Raw genomic sequence first — 15,042 nt, 5'->3', positions numbered from 1 at the left:
TTGTGCCCGGCAGCGGAATCATATTATAGGCTAACTATTGTTAATTACCTTGTACTGTATTTATTATTTTTTTCTATTCTTACTCCGTTTTTAATATTATGTGATTTTTTATATTCGTTAGGAATATTTTCTTTCTTCCGTATTTATAATTATTTATTATGTAAGTATAATGTATTTATTTTTCTATTTTAATTGATTATTATTATTTTATTATTTTAAATAAACAAGTATTTTATTAGTGCAAGTGCAATATGTGTATTAAATTCGTATTTAGTAGTATCTGTTGCGCTCTCAATTATACATTATCTATAAATTTATCCTGTAACCTGGAGGTAGCCTGGCAGAGACTGCTATCTAGCGATAAGCACGCCTGTTGTTTTTGTTATGTATTGTTCTTATGTGCAATAAAGTATATTTGTATTTGCAAGTATGATGTTAAATATTCTTATTGTTCTAAGTTAGGTAAATGTAAAATAAAAAATGATAGCTTATATAGAAAACGCTTGTCTACACCTAGGTCCTGCAGTTAACTATCAATTGTTTTGACGATTAAGTAAAATATGGGGATATAGACTTAATCAATATTACATTGACAAACTCACGTAATTCAATTTAGTTTAACCTTTACTAATTTTATGTATTTGACGAAGACTGATGATAGAATATTTCGATGCCTCCATTGAACACTATCCCAGCCTAATTTTTGGACCTGTTCTATTTCTCGTTTTTTTTCACAAAATTATTATTTTTTGTTTTTTGTTTTTTTTTTCACAAAACTTGGGAAGCATTATTAGTAAACAAATCCGGCTGTTTACAATAGCAACAGAATATGACCAAAAATAAAATTGCCGTAGTGTTCCTTGGAGATATCGATTCGACATGTAATGTAATCCAAATAATTTTTTTTATCATTATATTTTGTAATGTGTAAAATAATATAAACATGAAAAATTATACACTAAACTAACTCTAAAACCAATGCTTGCAATGCAATAGACATTGTCAATAAATTGTGTTAAAAGTGTCTTTTAAATTCAAGCGTTGTTTAGATTAGTTCAAGTGGAGATTAGAATCATAATAATGAGTTGCCTAATGGAACTTGTATTGTTATGACTTGCATTTGGAGTAAATAAATTAACAAATGAACAAATTGAATAGTACTTTACGAAGACGTCGAATCCAACACTCCCATTGGTCCAGCTTAATTGATTTTGGTGTAAACATAATAAGTTGATGTTTAACGTACCAGAGCTATTTTCACAGTCTGTACATTTGAAATTCATTTCCACAGGAATCCATTAAATAAATTCATATATCCAGCGATAGGCTTGACGATATATTTAATGTTAGATATGTAATGTAACAGCGTCACTAACACTGACTGCTGCTGTTTCCTGTTTTGATTCTCCTTAGGACTTTAACAACAGCACTTTTGTTCAATGTTCATCAGTATGGTGTTTGTAGGTCCCACGAAGAGCTTATCCGTGTGCAGCAGTGGGATGTATAAGTGGGTTGATGATAGAGAGCCACCATTTGGGTACTTCAGTAGCTCTACTTAAATAAACTCGGCAAAAAGAGATAACACCACAAATTTTTGTGGTCGGTTTTTTTAATAAAAAAGTTATATTTATATTATATTAGTTTTGCATAGTTCTATATTTTTATTGAATATTGCATACATAAAACTTACTTAACATTTCATATTTTTATGATACACGTGACGATTTCCAATCAATTTTCTTAAAGTACTGGCTACATCTCTTTTTTTACAAATGCTGTTTTTCTATATTATATTTATATTTTGATAGTATTCTATAGTATTAATAGTATTCTGAATAAATTTAGCGTATATTGGAACAGCAATTCTTATTTTTGCTGACCCTACAATATACATAAATCCTTCTATTTGTGGTAGCATTATAGCATTACCTGTCTTGATTCCTTTGGGGCATTAAAAAACATAATGTAAACAAAAGATAATCATTTCGCAGTCGAAACAAAAGATTGCTTAGTAATCAGATTTGTTTAAAAAAGGAATCGAAAGATCTAGATGAATCTCCTTTTTAATTCCCGATCCCGACGCAAAAAGAGAGGAGTTATAAGTTAGAATCCTTTGTCTGTGTAACCGTATGCACAACAGCAAAAAAAGTGGCATAACAGCTCCTAAATGCATGTACTTAAATATCCATAAACTTAAATAACCATATCATCAACTGATATGGTTTCTCAGTTACTTTAGGGATCTCAGTCATAAAATGGATATTATTTTTTATTCCACATGTCCCATTGACTTCAAATTCGGTATGTAACACTTTTTTTGGAAGATCTCTTAAATAACAAAACAAAAACAAAATTTATCTTCTCTCCTTGGTAATTTCAACATTCTTGTACAACGTGTCACTTTGACATTATAGTTTAAAAATATTTAGTACATTAATTGAAACTCTTAATTGTTGGTGTAATCTATTATTTAATCCATTCACATATATATTACCTGTTGGTGAACGATTTTTCTATAAAATCAATATCGTGAATGGGTACCCTTTAGTTTGACATATTTTTGAAAACACCAACCCTGGCTAATTTTTCTTGTATGGTAACACAGAATATTAGTGCTGAGTACCAATTAACTCGATTTTACTTCTGTAGTCGAGCCTCATGTAAAATTATAGCTTTTCTTTAATATTTCAATGTCGAACGCCGCCATTTAGATTGCCAAGTACTTCCTGTAAAGTAATATACGTAAACCTGGAATCGCCATGTATTCTAGCGGGTTTAGGTGATAAGACTTGGGAGCTTCATCTAGATGAATCGATAGATTGTCTGTGGCGTTGTTCGCGGGTAACATCTCTCAGGAGGAATTCGGCGGAAGCTTGTCTTTTCTGTTCGAGATTCTTACATCTTCTACGGTGATTTATCCCATTGGGGGATGGTCCCCCAATGCCTTTTTTTATAAACTAACCAGGAATAGCCAGATGCCGTAATTATGGGTCTCGGAACCCTGTACCAAATGTAAAACCCGTGTCACCGGACCGCATGGTGAATTGACCTCTGGATTCTTTCCTTCGTTAGATGTTTCGTCATTTATTTCAATGTACTGTAACAATCTGTATTCTTGCAGGGTTTTTTTTTTGTGTCTATGTATTTGTAATTTCACATCTCGCCATCAACTGAATGGCTGAGACAAATCTGCTGTAACTTTTTTTCGGCTATGCCCGACCACGTGTCATGAGCTCCACGGGTGGTCGGCGTCTACTTGTAACTGCGTTACTCCTGTAGAAACTACGCTGTCTTCGCAGCGGGTCTGGTATGTAATTTAAATGTACATTCGGTAAACTCCAGGTCAGTGACGTATAAGTGAAGTGTCCATGTGCCACTCATGTACTTTCAAAAACTCTTAGTGGAGTGTATTAGCTCTAAGTATATTTAAAGTTAAACTTTTGTATGTAACTAATAAGAACAGTAAGCATATCTACACACACCTAATGTGAACTCGGGGAAGTAAAATTCTAGTTCTCCATACTGTTCCCTTAAATTTAACTGTAACATGTAACCATAGTAAATTTAAAATAAAGCTTCTGGTTATTTCTACTTGAAACTTGTTTTCGTTGTGTGTAAGGCGCCCTTCCTTCTCCTCGCTTATAAATTTTACACGCAGCACCGGGTCAACCAAAACTCACCCACAAACCAGTCTCATGCTCACTCAAACCGACTGGAGCTGACCATTACAGGTATACTATGTAAATCCAATGATATTACAATAACCTTGTGTGCAATAGACAAGCGTGTCAAGAGGCTTATAGGTGATTCGGAATTGGGTGAATTTCTCATGCGTAAATTTTGCGAGTCCAGGCTGAGAAACCACGTGTAAAGTGAAGAAATATTAATGATTAATTTTTATAGTTTAATTAGATGTAAAATGAGTTTAAAGAAAATTCATTGTACAATAATAATTAATAAAAAATATTAATGTCCCGATTTTCAGTTTTTCTGGTGTGTCCACTTTCTGTTTCATTGTATAAAATAGTCGTTCTGGTAAAATGTGTACGCTTTTAAGAAAAACAATTCCATGTATGTTATTCACTATTAGAAGCACTTATTAAAATCATTGAAAGTATTGCAATTACCAGTATGTGGGAGACTGGGTATTTGATCAAACTTTGTCCACGCGAAAATTGTAGTTTTGGTGGCAAATATTCATCTGGTTGCAACTGGTAATTAGTTTAACTAAAAAACCATTACATTCTTGCCCCGCGCAAGCCTCAGTCGTGTATTAGGACCTGGCAGCGAAGAGCATGGGCACTGGGTTTCATTTCCCGCCAAAAAAGTAATTATTATGGTGGCACGTGGGACAAAAAATATTCAGCTTTCCTGGCTCCATTTGGACTCAATTTTTGTTTTATCCTAAGGTCGTATTCTGAAACCAAATTAAGAGACTAATTTTGTCATTATTTTATCACATATTAATCGTCTCAGTTTTATTTTTAAGCTTTTACTTTTTTTCCCGTAATTTATTTTTTTATATTTCATCTTACGTAGCTCAAATTTGGTGGTTTTGGTGGCGTTTGTGTCACCACCTTAACTTAAAAACGCCACCAAATTTTAAATTGTTATGATATTTTTGAATATAACGTTCACTTTCGAAAATTGTTTTAAAGTATTGTGGTTTATTTGTCCCAATAAACTTAAGAAAGATAGTGTTATTCATAATTTATCAGATAACCAAAATTACTTAATTGCTTTTTGATCTATTTGTACCTTACTCGATCTTTTAAATTTGTATTTTACTTAAATTAACGGTGATATCATTGATTAAACGATTTTGTTGAGAACGTCAAACACGAAAATTTAGTTCATTGTTGTTTTCATTGGCAGTTGAATAACTACGATAGACTACGCTATCTTCAGGAATGTTTTCTGAAGATAAATTGTAGAAACTTGAGTTTACCATGAGGACATGCGGTGGGTTTATTATGCAAAATAAGGCACAGAATGCTAATTTAGAGTTGTTACTTTTTTCCAAATAACCTGAAGAAATAACACTTGGTACAATTATAACTAACTAGTGGAGTAATTTCACAAAAAAAAATTGAATATCATAGTGGTGAAACATCTTGACATTCAATAAAATTTATTTACAACCTGAAGAAAATTCATGTTACCAGGAAAATGCCAGTCTTTTTCCACAATTTCGTGTTTTTCTATAGGTTTAATTTTTATATTATCAATGGCAGGTTTCAATGCCAGATAAACGAATCAATATCAGCAATGTTGTTTCCAAATGACACTTTGATCTGCAGTTCTATTTAATAATCCTTCAACTCCTGGGCACCCTTGCCATGGCCACACTCGCAATAATCGCGGGTGCCCCGGATGGAGTTGGAGGATTTTCAAAAACAACTACAGATCAATCAGTGTCGTTTGGGAATGATATTAGTGACATTGATTCGTCCATCTGGCGTTAAAAGCTACCGGCAATAATATTTAAATTAAACGTGTACATTACGAAATTGTTCAAAAAGACTGGCTCATTCTTCAGTATATGAAGCCTTTTCTTAGTAACATGAATTTTCTTCAGTTTATTTGAAGAAAAAGTAATAACTCTAAATTCGTACTCAGTGCCTTATCAACGCTATCATCAGATGATGATGAGATGACGGTGTTTCAGTCCAACTACTCAAAGCAAGAGGAAATCCTGTGGTAAAAGTTCTTGTGAAACTTTTCGAGAAAGTTCTTAATGAAGCTCGAACTCTAGAACAATGGAAGAATGCCATCATCACCATCATCCACAAAGAAGGCGACAGTGCAAAACTTAGCAATTATCGGCCAATGAGATTGCTCTCTCAGATTTAGAAACTATTTACAAAGATTTTGACCATCTGGCTTACCAGTGAACTTGACAAAGCGCAGCCTATTGAGCAGGCTGGCTTTCGGAGCGGCTTCTCAACCATCGACCATATCCACACGGTTAATCAGCTGATGGGGAAATGTCTCGAATTTAACCGGTCTCTTGTATGGCCTTCGTCGATTATGAGAAGGCCTTTGACAGTATCAAACATTGGGCCGTATTCCACGCTCTTCATCGCTGCCACATTGATTCCCGCTACATGGATGTGCCCCGGGAGCTTTACCGTTCAGCCACTCTGCAGGTACGAGTTCACGATTTAACCAATCCCGTTCCAATCCGGCGAAGACTTGAGGATGTCGTAAAAACCCTTAAATTAGATAACCGCGGCATTAACATCAATGATGTAACACCATTTGTCTCACCTAAGATTCGCGGACGATCTCGTGCTATTTGCAAAGTTCGACGATCTCCAAAGGATGCTGGAATGACAATGATGATGATGCTTCTTTGAGAGTTGGCCTAAGGATGAATAAGTCCAAGTCGAAGATTATGGCGAATCTTTCCAGTCCGTCAAATACCACAGTCACGGAGAGGCTGGAGAGAGTCGATCAGTACGTCTGTCTCGGACATGTTCTGTCCTTTGGCAAAGAGCATCAGCCTAAAGAGATCTCAAAAAGAATCCAGCTGGGAAGGGCTGCGTTTAGCAAGTTAGGTGACATCCTTAGATCAGGTAAGGTTCCACAGTGTCTGAAGACCCGCTTGTTTAATCAATGTGTTCTGCCTACCATGACGTCGGTGACGAGACGTGGACGCTCACACAGGAGACTGTATACAGGTTGAGAGTTGCACAGAGAGCCATGGAGCGCGCTATGCTCGGCATCAGCCTTGTAGACCGAGTTCCGAACGTTGAGATCCGACGATGGATGAAAGTCCAGGATGCTGGAACTCGGATCACGGAACTCAAATGGGAATGGGCGGGACACCTAGTTAGGCAAGGTGATGACAGGTGGAACAAGACATCGACTTGGTGGGCGAGGATGGTCAAAAGATGCGTCGGGCGCCCTGTTGCAAGGTGGATCGACGACTTAGTATGCGTCTCAGGGCGTCAATAGCACGGGACCGTGATGGATGGCACAAACTTCGGGAGGCCTATACTCAGCAGTGGGTGAAATCAGGCTGTGAATGATGATGATGCCTCATCAAGCCTCAATGTCCGGACAAATCTACCGTATGTCCTCATGGTAAACATTTGGGTTTCTACAACTTATCTTTAGGAAACATTCGTAGAGATGGCGTTGTGTATCATAGTTCTTCAACTGCCAATTAAAGCAACAATGAACTCATTCCCTAAAATCCAGGGAAGTACTGCCACCTTACCTATTTCTGCCGCCAAGCAGTAATGTTTGCATAGTTGGGTTTGGAAGCGTAAAGGTGCTGGTGAAGTTACAGGCACATGGGACTTGCCAACTTACGTCTCAGGTGACGGGCACAGTGGCAGTGCTCCTCAGATCTTTGCTTATTTAAAACTCTGAGTGGCACTGCCACTGTTATGGACAGGCGTGTAGCTTACCATCGGGCGCATGACTCGTTCGTCTCGTCACATGGTATTAAAAAGTAAAATCAGAAGAAAATTCCAACTGTGCGTCGTTTTGAAGGGGCAAACAAATTTTTATCATAATTAAATTTACTTAATAGTCTTTGTTTTTATATATATTCCAACTTTGGTGGCAATATTCAATTCTGGTGTCACCGGTAAGCGTTTTGGTGGCGTTTCTAAGTATTGGTTACGAGAAAAATTTTTAATTGCTTATATGTCTGAAATTAATGGAAATGGTTATTTGTTCCGGTCACGTATATATAAATGAAATGTTTCATTTTATTGCTAACGAGTCTCGGATACTGGAAAATCTAAAAAAGAAATTGCGCTACCAAAATTTACAATAAAGTACATTTGTTGATATTCACGCAATTAGTAGAGGCGAAGCTGCAGTGCCTTGAACACCGCCGTAAAGTTGCCTGCTTATCGGTATTCTACAGGATATGTCACGGAGAGAGTGCGATGGAATTGCATAATTTGATTTTGCCTTCCCCTTTCATCATCATCATCATCATCGGGGTCTAGATATGGGCTGGGGTTCCACCCTAATATTCTGAGTATTCCCAGGATTCGCACGTTTTGCTTCCACACATAAATAGCGAGCGGTTAGGAAGTGGAATACCCTGCCTGTGGACTTGTTTCACGAACGCTACAACTTGGACCTTTTCAAGTCGAGGGTGAATAGGCATTATTTAAGTGAGCATACTACATTGTCGACCTCATCGACACTTTCATCTGATGAGATGGATGTCAAACGCACTCATTTTTAATAAATAAATAAAAAAATCAACAACAATCCGATTGTATTATAGGTACCATTAAGCTGATCTACAGATTTTTTTATAATATCCAGTGAGGAGACGAACAAGTCGTGCGCCTGATGCTAAGTCAGTCACACAGCTACCGAAACAATGAATTTATTGCAAACCAAATTTCTCGTTCGCATAATGTCACGAAATTCAGCCGTTAAGTGGCCAGCTCGATCATGTGGTTTAACACTGCTGGATTATTTTTTATTTATTATATGTCATGTTAAACACAGAGTCTATACGAAGCCAATCGAATCGATTGCAGCCTTAAAACTCAAAATTCGTGAAGTGATTAACGAAATAGACCCACCATTTTGTCAAAAAGTGATTAAAAACTTTGATGTAAGAATCGACATCTGTAACTGTGGTCGTGGTGGACATTTATCAGACATCATTTTTTATTCATAATTGCCAAACCTTACTTTTTTTAATAAAATAAAAAATTTGAATCATTGTCATCTAAATTTATTGTTTTATTTTGGTTTACAAAACCAAGTTCTTGTTGAAAAACCCTTTACTTACGCCTATGATCCTCACATATAATTGAATATAGTTTCATTTGTGAAAGTCTGGTTTCCATACTAGAATTAACCTGTGTTATAAAACACTAGGATCCTTCCACCTCTAATCATACGTAAGAAAGATAGGCATAAGACAAAAAGATACGTGTACTTAATCAATTACAAAATAAAGCAAAATAAAAGGAAAAATGAAATGAATATTAGTGTTTCTTAAATATAAAACCACCGTGAGTCTCAGACATATTAACTATACTAACGGATAAATCTAATTAAAGTCGAATTTTTGCTCGACATGTTTCGAAGTAGTTCGTGGTCCTTAATCATGAGATTCCGCGGCGGTGACTTACCGACTAAGCAATGGACAGTTTCCGTCTTAAACTTAGCTAATCTAAGTTAAGTAGCAATAGAGCTCCTTGTGAAGGAGTTCGTCCAAGAAAGTACTGCCTCCTTACTTATTTCTGCCACTAAGCAGTAATGTGAGCATTACTGCGTTCCGGTTAAGAAGAGTACAAGTGCTGGTGAAATTACAGGCACACGGGACTTGTCAACTTACGTCTCTGGGTGACGGGCGCAGTGGCAGTTATGGATAGGCGTGTCGCTTACCACCAGGCGTGCACAAACTCAAGTAACCTTTATGTAATAGATACGCAAATAACAATTCAAAACGTCACGTTGATTAACTACTACTCATTCTTAAACAGGGTGTTAGATTAATACGTACCATGATGGAGTTTGTTGTGAATATAGATATTATATAAAATAAACTATTTGACGGTCACGGCTGACTGAGAGGTTAAAGTACTCATTTTTTTCTTTTTTTTTGTTCATTGCTATACAATATCTATTCATCAAAATAACGTTACTGATTATATTACATCCACGACCCTGACCTAACTGAACAAGACTAACGGCACTTATGCATATACCATGGTAATGTTTCACTGGGATGGTTTTAGTCATCAACGTGTAACATTAATGCAAACTTCTAGAATATTCTTGTGGATAGTGATAAACACACACACACACATACACGTAGAGCATTTCGTTCATATTGCATACTTTAACATAATTATATAAGTAACATCATACCAAAGTAACTCAGTCTTTATTTAAAAGATTTTCTGACATATCGTCGCGTTATTCGTATCTAAGCACAAAATTACTTAAATGCAAAAAAATGATTTTATATACAAATTTTGCAGACTGTTTTCTCACACTGGCTTTTACACAGACCGAATAAATATCAAGTAATTCATCTAAATTAACACCTTTGACAAAAAATATAAAGTTTTACCATCTCCTGAATTAATCACTCTTTTTAAGATACGAGTTTGAGGAAGTAAGGCGACGATATATCAATAATTAATGTATGTATACAGTGTACATTTTATACAGAAATTAAAGATTACTATTATCATTAGTATTATAACTATACTTACAAAAATGATTAGTTATTACTAAAATAAATAATAATTAATTGGGTCGGCTTATATTTATTTTTAGCGACATTATCTTAGAATTTTGTTGAGACTATGTTCGGTAACGTTAATTAGCAAAATTTTGCGTATCAATTAGTCCCTTGCAATTATGAGGCTTTGTTTATACATACTTGTATGTATTCAGTTACCTATTTAAGCCCTGGAAGCAAATTTGTAATACCGCAAATCATTGAATATTGAAAGGTATCGAGATCAAATCACGAATTCATCCTTCAAAAGCGAATATTATGTTTTGATTAGACCAAGATATAGAAGGCGTTACCTTCATTAGGCTTTGGATTGCCTGCCAAACCTTAAGGAGGAATTCAAAACCGTTGCAACTTAAACGGTCCAACAGAAAAAAGTACGTTATGAAATAAAGATATTATACAGAATTTTTGGGCTTTGGGTTTCAAATGAGAAAGAAACCATAAAAAGGAGAAAATATTCCCATTTTTCGTACAAGAGTACAGAGTGCAAAGAATTAAAACCTGGTTAGGTATAAAAAAGAATTATAAGCTGGATATGGGCGATGAGCATGTGACATAAATAAATTCACGAATACATTGACTTACAAATAATTGGACGACGGGTCTAATACAAAAACCACGAAAAAATGTCCCAAGTCAACTTATTTAAACGTAGTGACATGTAAAGGAATATGAAAAAGCTAAAACGTTGAATTTAAATTGTAATGTCATCGCAGTACTGTCTAATTTTGCTTGCTTCGCTGTCAGTCGAACAAACGAAGACTAAAGCGTGAATGACGCTCTGTATAGGATTTTAACGCCCTATAAGTTCGGACACTTTTTAGCGCGGACCCGACGTCCATATTTTTGTAATTGTAAGTCAATGCACGAATATAAGAGCTTTGAAAGCATTATATGAGACCCTGTTAAAAAGTCATCTCGAATGCAACGCTGTTATTTAGTCACCACATGCAGCCAAATATAAATTAACGATAGAACGTATTCAGAACAAGTTTATTAGATTCCTATATTTAAAACGGTAAGGTGTGTACCCAGGTTAACCATTATTATTTCCTACCCTATTTATACTGGACATGTTCGGCTATTATAAACTGGAAGTAAGAAAAGAAGTAGCTCTCGCTACTTACTTATTGAAAGTGATTCGTGACAGAATACAAGGTTAGGCTATGTGTACCTGATGAGGACGTAAGGTGACGTCGGCGGCCGCCGCTGCTGTGAGCGTGTCGCACCAATCTGCTGCACAATGCGCCCCTCCTGAGAGCGCTGCGTGCACTCAAATGAATTCGCACAGGCTGCATATTGTACAATTTCATATAATATTGAGGTTCATATTAGGCGTGTTTGTTTATTGTTGACATGTTTGAAACAAGTACGTAAACACACTATGGTATTAGGAAATACATCTATAATGGTAGTTGTAAGAGTTTAGTAATAGTAATTTGTTGCTTTATTATCGCATTAGGTTAAAGCTGTCATGATAGTTTAAGTTTTTCCCCACGCAAAAAAAAAAAAAAAAAAAAAAGTGTTTTTAAAAAATTTACAATCGTCCCAATTCGGCAACCTTGGTGGCCCACCGGTTTGCACTGTGGACGTTAATAGTGGAGTCCCGGGTTCGATTCCCGGTAGGACCAATTTAGGTAATGTACTTTTCTAAATTGGTTCTGGACTGGGTGTTCTGGTTCTCATAGTACAGGGAAACGAATTTAAGACTAATTAATTGGCGGAGTTGTAAAAAAAAATTGCGTTCTCTTTATGGAGCTACAGTAATTAAATAAATCACTACACTACACAAAATAACAGCTCTAAACTATGTCGAACAAACGATAAAAGCATCAGCTGTTTTCAGGCTTCATTTAGCAAGATTCATTATGGAAGTATGTTGATTAAATATTTAATTAAGAAGATACCGTACTCATATCAAACGCTGACTCTATATTCCAAATAAAATTCATTTAAAAGTCTTCATTTTAATACATGTATCGACTGTACGGTGAACTGTATAAAGAGCATTTTACTGTATACACAGAATATAAGAGACAGAATTGATGATTGTTTTAATTTCAGTTAGTTTTTAAAATGAAGCAACTACAAGATATTAGTTAGAAGTGTAAACTCCAGTGGAGTATATAAAGTTCTTGCTTTGCAACGCGATGTTTGCACGCGTTTGAACCTATTCACTGCAGGGTCAGCGGCGCATATACGCGCAGATGACGTGCGTTTATAAGTTGTTATGGTCCACTAACTGGCCTTTATGAAGTTTATATGAAGTTTTAATGAATATGAATAGGATTAAATTACAAAGCTTTGAGAGCATTAATGGGATGAACAAATCTAATATACAGCGATTGTCAACGTAAAAACCCGACGTATGAAACAGAGAAAATATAAAAAAGATACAAAACCTTAACTCATGTTAAGTGTCAATTAGAAGTAAGAAAACTTACCTGGTTCCTTTTTGTGTTAAAGACACATGTTAGGAAGCCACGTTGCGATGAGAAATGAAGGGCGTAACCATTTAACTGTCTAGACATCGAATATGCTTCAAGATAACATACAAATAATAGAATACAAATACAATTTAATGTTACGGGTTGGTTTTTGTGTTATTTTAACATCCATTATTTATAAAAAAAATTGTTGTTTTTACAGAAAAAATTATATTGAGAACTCGAGATGTGGGGATTATGAAGTTTGCTCTCCCTTTTGGGGATTTTAACTTTGATTTTTGGTGATTTCCAACATTTTGGCATTGGCTATGCTGTCCGGTAGCCGTCCTCGGAAACGTCGGTACATGACAGCTTTCGGCCAAAACTCCTCCTTCATGAAGGTCGATGGATGTTGAGTTGGTATTCTCATCACAAATGAATTAAAATGCATATTGTGACGGGACCCTAACTGCTCGACCTTCAGGGACCCGTATAATATTCATCAGTATACGTAGATTTTATATCGTAGGAGTAATGAAGTCGTGACACACTTGCGCACAAGTTGTCTATTACGACAACTACGTTGTCGGTGCCGCAGGACGCAATAGTGAAATCGAGCCATTACCGCCGACTTAGTGTAAGCGACAAAAATCAAATTTTACAGGAGAGGGATTTTTTTCTTTCAAACATTTCTACATTATAAATATGTTACATTTTTGTTATTATTTTTTTATTATTTTTATTTTTGTTTTTGTTTTTGTTTTTGCTTTTGCTTTTGCCTGCGCCTGCGCCTGCGCCTGTGCTTCTATTTCTATCTCTGCCTCTGCCGCTGCCGCTGCCCCTGTCTCTGCCCCTTTCTCTGCCCCTGCCCCTGTACCTACCCCTACCACTACCCCTACCCCTACCCCTACCCCTACACCTACCACTACCCCTACCTCTACCCCTACCCCTACCCCTACCCCTACCCTACCCCCACCCCTACCCCTACCCCTACCCCTAATATCTCTAACAAAGCCGTGCTGTTCTATTTGGTGGTGTGGGAAAAACATCTAATAACAAAACAAACGGAATCACATTTCATCGGTAATTATTTAAATATGTAATTTTGCCATTTTTGTCCATTATAGCTAAGCTCAAGTTAACTGGTCGATTTGAAGTGAAACAGTTGACGACACCCATTGACGACACCCGTCAATTGTTTCGAACTCGGGCTAGCTAATCGGAGCGCAGTTGTCACACATTTGCCATTAAAAACGCCTTGTAGGCATGTCGCTTACGATAAGCTAGGTCATGGTTCGATATGATTGTGTGTGCTTGCGGTATAACATTAAACATTTTGTATAACGAACTATCTACTATAATCTCAAATTAATACCATGTCTTATCTATAGTTGTGAGTAGAGAAAAGGCCCAATACGCCCGCAAGGGAAAATTCTTCGTAAGTTGTTATACCGGTTCGTAACTACGCAGCACTACGTAGTTACATGCTACAATACTAATAATACTCGTACACTTTTGTTCTCGTATATACTATATTTATGTCACTGTAATTGGTTTTGTTATGTTACAAATAGTTTTCTTGATCGTTATAACTTCTATTACAAAAAAAATGTCGTTGTCGTATCTGTTTCTTTATACGCAAGGTTTCTTTTCCAATCAAAACACCTGTGCGGTAGCCAACTTCTAAAAAGGGAGGAGGAGGTATGTATGTTAAGCGTTTAACTCTGGGAACTGATATGGGTACCGATTTTGATGATTCTTTTTTGTTGGAAAAAGAGTAAGTACTTCTGCAGTGGTCTATTTGAGGTCGGTTTTTTAGTATACCCTGTACTGAGGTTATTAGACTACAGAATTAGAGAAGCAAAATTGTATCTTGTAGACTTTTTTTTATAATATCAAGTGACGGGACGAACAAGTCATGCGCCTGATGGTAAGCTACACGCCTGTCCATAACGGTTACATTGCCACTCAGAGCTTTAAATGGCAAAGATCCAAGGGGCACTGAGACATAAGTTGACAAGATGTGCCTGTAATTTCACCAGCACCCTTACCCTTATAGACTAGACTAGACTACGTGCATGTGCACGTTTTATCATATTATATTATTATAATGAACGGATTTTTTAAATTCAGTAATTGACCATCTATTAGTTTTTTGGCTGTGGTAGCCTAATGGTTTTGATTTAACCGCTTCTCAAGTCGAGGATGTGGGTTCGAATCCGGGCCTCAGAGTTTTTCGGAATTTATGTACTAAGCTTCGTTTGAAAGTTACTATGGGTTTTTTGGCGAAGGAAAAAATCGTAATGAAACACAAAGACACACTTCTACAAAGCAAAAGTTATGTTCCCAATAAAGACCAGTGTATGAGGCCTG

The sequence above is a fragment of the Hyposmocoma kahamanoa genome, unplaced genomic scaffold (assembly GCF_003589595.1).
Source record: "Hyposmocoma kahamanoa isolate Upper Pololo Valley unplaced genomic scaffold, ASM358959v1 114, whole genome shotgun sequence".
Classification (NCBI taxonomy): Eukaryota; Metazoa; Arthropoda; class Insecta; order Lepidoptera; family Cosmopterigidae; genus Hyposmocoma; species Hyposmocoma kahamanoa.
Note: the sequence above shows the minus strand (reverse complement) of the source record.